Source organism: Calliphora vicina, chromosome 2, assembly GCF_958450345.1.
Source record: "Calliphora vicina chromosome 2, idCalVici1.1, whole genome shotgun sequence".
Classification (NCBI taxonomy): Eukaryota; Metazoa; Arthropoda; class Insecta; order Diptera; family Calliphoridae; genus Calliphora; species Calliphora vicina.
Window position 1 is genome coordinate 116101342 of NC_088781.1, and position 9866 is coordinate 116111207.

The window sequence follows — 9866 nt, forward strand, 5'->3', positions numbered from 1 at the left end:
TTAGCAGCGCTCAGAACGCCTACCTCAAGGCTGCATGTGGCTGTGAGTTGTATTGAGTACGGTTTACAAACATAGGGAATATACTTTAGCTGCGTTTTTGGTTGTTGTAGCAACAGTGATTGCTGAGTTGACAGCCCTTGGTCGAGTGAACTCGAGTCATTCCGGTGCGTAGAACTGGCTGTCGTGGGAATGCTGCGTTTTTGGTTATAGAGGGTGCCTTTAATAACATTAAAATAGTGGCAATAAAATATTCGTTATCTGAACTCTGAGTTCGGGACATCCTTCGTAGCAGGATTATCAATTCAACCCTAGGGATGATAGAATAAGGATACGAGTTACCGGAGGTACATCGCAAGGTAGAGTGTTGTCTCCACTGTTATGTTGTTGTAGCAGCATAACAAATTTTACAATAATCAATCTAGGGGTTCTGCATTTTGTTTTTTCAAGTCCAAGAAATTGTGATACTTCAGGATGAGTCCATATATCCATAGGACGGAGTGAAGAATGGTTGGCTGAACAGTTAAATATGTGGAGGGTGTCATGAGGAACCTGACCACAAGCTGGGCATAAGTTATATGTTGTGCAGGACGACTCTTGTTTTACACGGCAGCAACAACAACTCCACTGTTATGGTTACTATCGGTTAATTTATTCTTAGGATCTTTAAATCTAAGGGTAGGAAGATAGTTGTCTATGCGGATAACGTTCTGATTCTGAGCAAGGGAAAGTTTCTTTCATCAATCAGTGCTATAATGCAGGCGGCGCTGATGAATGCTCATCCTGTGCCAAGATTAATGGGTTGAGTGTAAACTCAATGAAAAGAGAGTTATTACCAGGGCAACCAAAAATATGCAATATCATATTTTTTGCTGTGCGTCGTATAAACATATGACTTAGTTATTTATCCGTTTCAGACAATTTTAAGAATTTTGGCATCGATTTGTTAGTACATATTTGCTCTTTACAGCATATTTTGCGATTTATAGCATATTTTTGCATATTTAACTCATAACTGCATATTTTTGTTGCATATTTTATTTTTTTCATCATTTTGTTTTCTTAATGTAATGTAATTTTATTTTGCATTGTAATTCTTTATTTCAATATTTTACTATTTTGTTACGGTCCACAGTGGTTTAGAAACTTTTTTTTTGGAAATAATTCGGTATCTCGGGAACTATTGGAGATATTATTACAAAATTTCACATGGTTAGAGCTGAGGTGTTTTTGAGTTGAATTACATTTGTTCAGCTTCCTAGGGGTAATACGGGCCAGTTTGTGCCCCCTCAAAGTTGGTCACCTCGGGTCTCAAAATTTTTTAAAAAAATCCCCAAAAATTCATTTATGATCCGAATGAGCTGAAATTTAAAATATAAATAGTCCTTGAGAAGATCTACAAAAAATACGCTTACATGTGTAGGTTATCTCCTTCAGTTGAAGAGATATTTAGGTTTATTTTTTATTATTAATTTTTTAATTTTGCTCGATTTTTTTTTGTTTTTTAGATATGGCGGCCCTACGGAGGGTCGAATTTTTTTTTTCAAAATATCAGCTATATTGGCAATAAAATTCTAAATAAAATAAAAAAAACTTGGTAACATTTATCTCGTCCGTGTAAAAAGTTACACGCATCCAAAGTTGGAACATGTAAAATGGGCCTAATTTTTTACGATTTTTCCTAAAAAAGTCCCTATATTTTTTCTTTTGTAGAAACAAATTTTCTTTGGGACTATATACAATTTTTATATGTTCCGGAAAGAAAACTTAATGCAAAAGCATGTAAAGTGAAATTGGGCTCACTTAAGCGGACACAGTATCTCCCAGACCTATCCAAACTTGGACAATTTTAAAAAAAATATTTAGGTTTCAGTAAAAAATTCTAAAAAGGCAAAGCACCGATCCTCGAAAAAGTTCCGTATTTGTATAACCCTATATGTTGTTTAAATACTTAGAAAGTTGTTTTACTATCACACGGTAAATAGAGTCACAGTAGGCACTTTTCTAAAAAAACTCAGTTTTTGGAACACATTTTCCCCGTTTTAGGAATTTCGGTATTTGAAAATAAAAAATGTCAAAAATTATAATGTCATTAATTTAAGGACATTTGGATCTAAATTAGTTCCCAATTTTGTTATGATATCTTTAACCGTTAAAATTTTACATTAAATCAAATTTTATATTTTTATTCGTGGAAAATTACCATATGAAAGTTTTTTTAGTTTTTAAGGTAAATGAAGTCCCAAAATTTTATAAAATTATTTAATTTATTTTTTCAACAGTATCAAATACTTATATAAAAAGCCTTTATTTACTCCTCAGAAGTTCCACAATCCTTGCCCGCTTTGACAAATTTGTACGTTTTTTCATATGATCAGCTCATTCGGATCATAAATGAATTTTTGGGGATTTTTTTAAAAATTTTGAGACCCGAGGTGACCAACTTTGAGGGGGCACAAACTGACCCGTATTACCCCTAGGAAGCTGAACAAATGTAATTCAACTCAAAAACTCCTCAGCTCTAACCATGTGAAATTTTGTAATAATATCTCCAATAGTTCCCGAGATACCGAATTTTTTCCAAAAAAAAAAGTTTCTAAACCACTTTGGACCGCACTAGTTAATGAAAAAATGAGAGTACCCATAATCGACTTATCTTTATTGAATTTTCGTTGACTTAAGAGAGCTTATTATGTAAAAAAAATTAAGAGAAAATTTTAAAATTGTATATTATTATTTGCAACATTTTAAGTAAATCAAACTTAAGTTTGCTAGAGACAGTTATGGTTGGGTATTAACCATGAATGAAATAAACAAGATTGCGCCATCGACAATTCCGTTATTTTAGTGTACTTATTAGGGTATTCAATTAATCGGGTTTCTGGTTTAATCGGTTAATCGAGCAAATAATTAATCGGGGTTAAGATTTAATCGGTTAATAATCGGTTAATTTTAAATTAATCGATTAACCGAATAATTTCTTTTTAAATTTTAAACTGAAAATATATCCACGAATTTTCTGTACTTAAATACAAAATAGACAAAACATACCAATTCAACCAAAAAGTAATTAATTTTCTTTAGTTTTAATAAAACTCGACTTGGAAAAAACTCTCTCGCTGTTTGTAGATGTTAGTGAAATCGAAAGTAAGGCATGGTAAAGAATATCCAATATCTCAGTTATTTTTCTAACCATATAAAATCTCCATTATACCATTGAAGTCCTTTTTGGATTTTTTAGAAATACTTTTACTAATTTCGATAATTTCTGATAAAAACTTATTTCCGTAGTGTCTCCAGTTTCGTCTATTATCATGTTCTCAACCGACAAATACATGTAAATTAAATATGTCAGTTTTTATACTCATTAAGGTATTTATAGACGGCAATACTGAGTATTAACTCTTTTCAAATTGAAAATGAAAAAAAATGTGAAATTTAAAATATCTAATACCCTCTTGTTGATCAAGTGCAATATCCGATATATGTATATGAAAATAAAAACTTTTTTAAACAAATTTTGATACCGACAGTAAATCAAAAAATCATTTGTATTTTTTGAAAATCTAATCAAATTTTGTTTTGACGGTGAAATTGTAGTATGATACTTGAGTTTTTGCCAAATATTAATACTCAGTATTGCCGTCTATAAATACCTTAAACATGATTCTTGGATGTTCGAACAAATATGTAATTTTACTTTGACATTTGAATTAAAATTTAAAAATAAATACAAAAAAGTGCAAAAATAATAAATTTCGGTTAATCGGTTAATCGACACAAATTAATCGGTTTATTTGTTATTTGAAAATCGCCAATTTTGAATTATTCGAACAGTTAACCGACAAAAAATAATCGGTTAACCGATTAACGGTTAACCGATTAACGGTTAACCGATAGGGTATCACAATAGGTCGTTTAAAAAAATCATGCACTGTATGAAAATCAGTTGGCTTTCAAATAATTTTTATTGTTTTTCATACAAACATTTTTAAATCGTTTTCCGGTAGTGTTTCTTAATAAGGTCATAACTTATTTACTTAATTATTTATACAATAAAGCTATATTTAATTTGAAGTGAACTCAACTTTGGCCGCATATTCCCAGTACAAACTGCAGACAATTTTCATGAACACTTACCAATATTTTTAACAAACTTTTAATAAACGCCTCTGATGCAGAAACTCGAACGGAACACAAATTTTAAATATTTATCAGCCCAATTATGAAAAAAAAAATCCCGGGAGTTTTTTCCCTATTCCCTTTTCTCAATTTTCCTATTCAAATTCTATGTTAAAAAAAAGAAAAGGGAAAACTCCCGGGAATTTTTTTTTCATATTTGGGCTGTATATGAAAACCACTCAAAAATTATTTGAAAACTAAGTGATTTTCATAAAAAATGTTTAAATAAATTTTCTGTTTGTATTTCCATATCAGACCCAAAATAAATTTTTAATAACCATTTTTTTAAATATCTATTATGATTTTGTTGAGAGTTAACAAAAAGAAAAAGCATTTTAGTTTTATTATCAAAATAAACAATTACAATTTAATAATAATTATGAAAAATAAATAAATAATAAAAATAAAATGCCCAAAAAACACAGTTTTTATTTAATTACAAAGTACTTATTACACTATACAAAATTTCAAGTAAAACATAAATAAATATTTAATGAGTACATTTCTTTAATTTAATTTATATAAATTTCAACTAACAGACAGGATTGGTGCTAATTTTTTTTTTAATAGTGTAACAAAGTTTTATTATAATTGGTTGTTTGTTTATTAGTATTGAATTTATTATATATTTAGGTATATAAATATAAATAATGACTTATAAAATGTAATAAGAAGGAAAAAAACTCATTGAACAAATTCAATTAGTATAAAAATATATATGCATGTAATTATAATTAGGAGGTTTTGAAATATTTACTGTCTTGTTGTTTGTTACATTCAATGTTTATTATTTTAATAATAGATTATGGTATTTAATAGAAAAAGAAAATAACGAAATAATAAATAATAACACTTAAATATTAAAAGTTATTAAGACACATAGAATAGAGTTAGGAGATTATGTATATAAAATATATTGTATGTATGTATATGAATTTGTTTTATTTAAAGTAACTTTTTTTATAGTTTTTTTATTTTTGTATACATAAATAATTTTGTTGTTTTCTTTTAGAAGTGATATATGTATGTGTATGCCTTAATATTCTGAGCTTATTAAAACAAGAACAAAACATTTCAGAAGATTCTAAATGTATTTTGGAAAATTCTTTAGAAATTTCTAATTAAATTTCAGAATTTTCTATTTGTATTTCAAAAAAATCTATTAAAATTTTGAAATTCAAATAGAAATTTCTAGTTAACATTGTATTTCAGAAATTTTTAATGATATTTCAGAACTCTTCAACTACATATATTTCAGAAATTTCTAAATCTATTTTAGTAATTTTCAATTTTATTTCCGAGTTTTCTATTTGCATTTCAGAAATGTTTATTTATATTTGAAAATTTTGAAATTCAAATAGAAATTTCTATAAAAAAAACAATGGACAATTGTGAATTATTGAGATATAACTTAAAAATTCAGGATTTACAACACAGTTTTTTTTTGCTTCGAAAATGTCGAATTTTGTGTCAACAAAGCGTCCATGCGAGAAGTTTTACTTCTTTTATTTCAAAAAAGTGCCGCTGAAGATTATGGTGAAGGTTTTAATTCGATATCAACTTGCGTGAGACGGTTTGTGCGGTTCAGAAGTGGCGATTTTGACAAGGAAGACAAAGATCAAAAATGTTTGAACACCAAGAATTTAAGGCATTACTCCATGAACATTGATGTCAAACTCCACAAAAGTTTGCAAAATCATTGGGAGCTACTCAAGCAGCAATTTCAGAACGTTTGCGAACAGCAGGATTCATCCTGCTTGGGTACCATACGAATTGAAGATGAGAGACCTTGAAAGACGATTTTGCATGTCCAATATGATGCTTGAACGCTATAAAAGAAAATAATTTTTGCATCGAATTATTACTTGCGACGAAAAATAGATGCATTACCATAACGCGAAGCTTATCACAGAGAGCCTGTACCCAACTCAACTGATTCGTTTTGATTGCGGCCAGACATGAAATCATAATATTCCATCATGACAACGCACGGCCACACGATGCAATACCTGTTAAAAAGAATTTAGACAGAAGTGTTTGGTAAGTTTTGCTTCGCCCGCCTTATAGTCCAGACCTTGCCCCGTCCGACTACTATTTATTTCTCTCTGGGATACGCTTCACTTCAAAACAGAGTATCAGTAAATTGGTAGGATTCGTTATTGGCCTCAAAAGATGAGCAGTTTTGGCGCGGAATCCATATGTTGCCAGAAAGATGGGAAAAGGTCATAGCTAACAATGACCAATACTTTGAATAAATTTATATTGTACAAATGATTCAAAATAAAAGCTAAAAATTTGAAAAAATCCCGCATTTATTAGTTATACACCCAATATAATTAGAAATTTCTCAAATACAACTAAAAATTACTGAAATACAATTGGAAATGTTGTTTTGTAAACTAAATTTAATAGAAAATAGTTTAGGTTTGATTTTCAGATTTGTAAAATAAATTATCTCGCTTAATTTGCATTAACACATCAATGGTGTTTTATTAAATTTAAAACAATTAAAGTATTGTATTAAATCATTTATAAAAATATATATTGTGTAAATTTAAAACTTTAACTAAATGATGTATGTATTGAGTATATATTTTATGAGTTTTCTTAAAATATAAACATTTTATAAACTAAATCCAAGATAATAAGCTCAGAATATTTCAGTATAAGAGATTTGTGTTGTTTTTATATTTTATTATATTAATAAGTATGTAATTTTTATTTTCCTTTTTATACATTACAGAAAAACGACATATAATTTGCACTGTTTAAAACTTAAAAACTAATGAAAACATAAAATTTTGAACAACATATTTTTTTTTATTTATTTATGTTTGATATTATGTTGTGTACTATATATTTTCATTATAATTGTTTCTTTTCTTGAACTAATATTAATGATACAATACATATTTTGAAAATATAATATTAAACAACGTTTTTTTTTATTATAGTGCTTCTTTGGCCTTTAAAATATTTTGACTTTTTCGTTTAGTATATTTTTTTGTTTGTTTCGTTTTAATTAAGTTATAAATTAATTAAATATATTTTCACATTTGTTTATTGTTGTATAAAAAAAGAAATGTTGTGGTTAACTTAAACTGCTTCACACAGTGTTGTACAAGACAAAAATTTAATATAAGTTGGTTTAATTGAAAACGTATGACAAAATAGTTATAGATATATGATTGATAATAACAACTATTCAAATGATTTGTTTGTTTAAAAAAACAGGGGTTTTTAAATATAAAAATATATAAATAAATTAAGGAAATTAGATTTTGTATAAGAAAACAATTTACAATTAAATTACAGGGGGTTGTAAAGTACCAAAAATTTTGTAAATAATATATATGTTATTGGCACAGTAAAACGTAATAAAATTCTACTTGAAATGTTCCTGGTTATTGCTATTATTATAATTTGAAGCTGTGTTTTAAAATTTAAGTTTAATTAAGAAACTTTATATTGACTAAAGTACGTATATGCAAAACGGATGGTACGGATCTTTTAAACTACTAGTCTGATTGTAAAATAATATTTTTAAGATTTAGTGATGAGAACCTAAGTGCAATTTAAAACAATTAAGAAAGTATAGTTGATCATGGCCGACCTATACTCTGAGTATAAGAGCAAATATTTTTCTTTAAAACATCAATAATTTTTTTCGTATGAGATTTTCGAAAGCTATGACCGATCGTCATCAAATTAGGTCACATGATTTCTTTCTATATTAAACTTATTTGTGTTGCAATTTTATTTTGATATCAACATTTTTAAGAGAAAATAGGCTTTATATGGGAGCTATGGTCAAAAATGGATCGATCCGCTCAAAACTTTTTGACAAAAAAGGCCTATTTCGGGTGGACATTTGCATGGTAGCTATGTGCAATAATGGAGAGTGAGCTCGAGTAATTCCGGAGCGTAGAACGGCCTGTCGTGGGAATTGTGGTGTAGGGTTGTTGTTGTTGTTGTAACAGCAGTGATTGCTGAGTTGATAGCCCTTGGCCGAGTGAACTCGGGTCAACCGGCTGTCGTGCAGGGTTGTTGGCCTTGCTGCAATAACTCAATAAGCCACAAAAGCAAATTATTGAAAAAAACTACTTCAAAGTTTTAATTTTTTTTAATAAAATACGAATTTATGAAAGAAAGTTTTATATTTTTAAGTTTAGAGAATAAATATATTAGAAATTTAGAAAAATATTCAAAATATTGAAAAAACAACTTTAAAAATTTAATGAAATATGAATTTTACGAAAGAAAGATTTACATTATTGAAAAATATTGAAAAACTGCTTCAAATTTTTTTAATAAACTACTAATATTATGAAAGAACGATTGATATTTTTATTTTAAGAAAAAATATTTGTTGGCTGTAGTTGCCAAGGCCACAAAGGGACCTACTATATAAACCCAAGTGAGCTGTTCATTCCTGTTTCTACTAGATGGCTGAATGATAACCTAACCAAGGCTTTAGGTAATACAAATCAGTTTTTGAATTCAGATGACTTATCGTGTTTTTGCAGTAAGCCCGCTCTTCAATTTAATATGATTTAATATCAGCTGTAATTTTATAAATTTTTTAGGTTCTGTTTAAAATGTGTATCTATCTAAGTAATATGTGAAACTAAAATCAATAAAGAATTCAAATTTAATTTGCAATATATCCACTATCTCAATAATTTTGCAAAATATATAATAAATATTACAAACTACCAAATTTATATAATTTTCTGACTAAGATTTCGATATGAAATTATCGATTTTAAACATTATATAATACTAATGACTAATAGGATTTATTTGTTCGTTACGATAAGTTTAAAGCTAATGTGAGCAATAATAACAATTATTTAAACATACAAATCATTTGAAAAGGTTTTTAAATTTGTTCTTTCTATATTGTTTGTTTCTTTGTAATATCTTTAAAATTGAAAAAAAAACATAAAAAAGCGTTTCACACATAATGATATTAAATGCATAAAAATGTTATGTTATTGTTAGAGCGAAAATAATTTTTCAACATCAAATACATTGGAAGGTACATTTATTAGAAAGCATGTTCTCAATTATAATTTTCATAAAATGTCAGTTTTCTTAAGAAAACTGAAAAAAAAAACTATTATAGCAAACGTCAAAAATAAATTAAATTTCATATAAATACTTTCAATTTAAAAAAAATGTTCATGATACAATAATTGTAGAAGGTAGAATCACTAGGGAGAGTTTTCAATATTTAGTCCTATAACGTCAAACTTTGATTTTTTCATTTTGTTTTATATTTGTTTGATGTTACAAGAATTGTATAATTGAGAATTTATTTTCTACTGAGTGTACCTTATATTGTTGTGTCATGAAAATGTTTATCAGTTTTTGTAAATGTTCTTTTGAACAAAAATATGTGAACTTTGTGAAATGTCCAGCGGATAAAATAAAATATTGAAATAATGCATATGGTGTAAATCTAAAGAAATAATCTAAAATTTCCTTTTGTAGTTTGACATAACAAGGTAATTAATTGATAACTCTCCCTAATAATTCTACCTGGATGATTGTAACATGCATTAAATATATAAAATTAAACATTTTAAGTTTTATATTTCAACAGTTTTAAACTCTCCTAAAATTTTTCAAATAGAGAAAACACATTTACCAAAACTTAGGACGGATTTTTGACTTGAAGATTG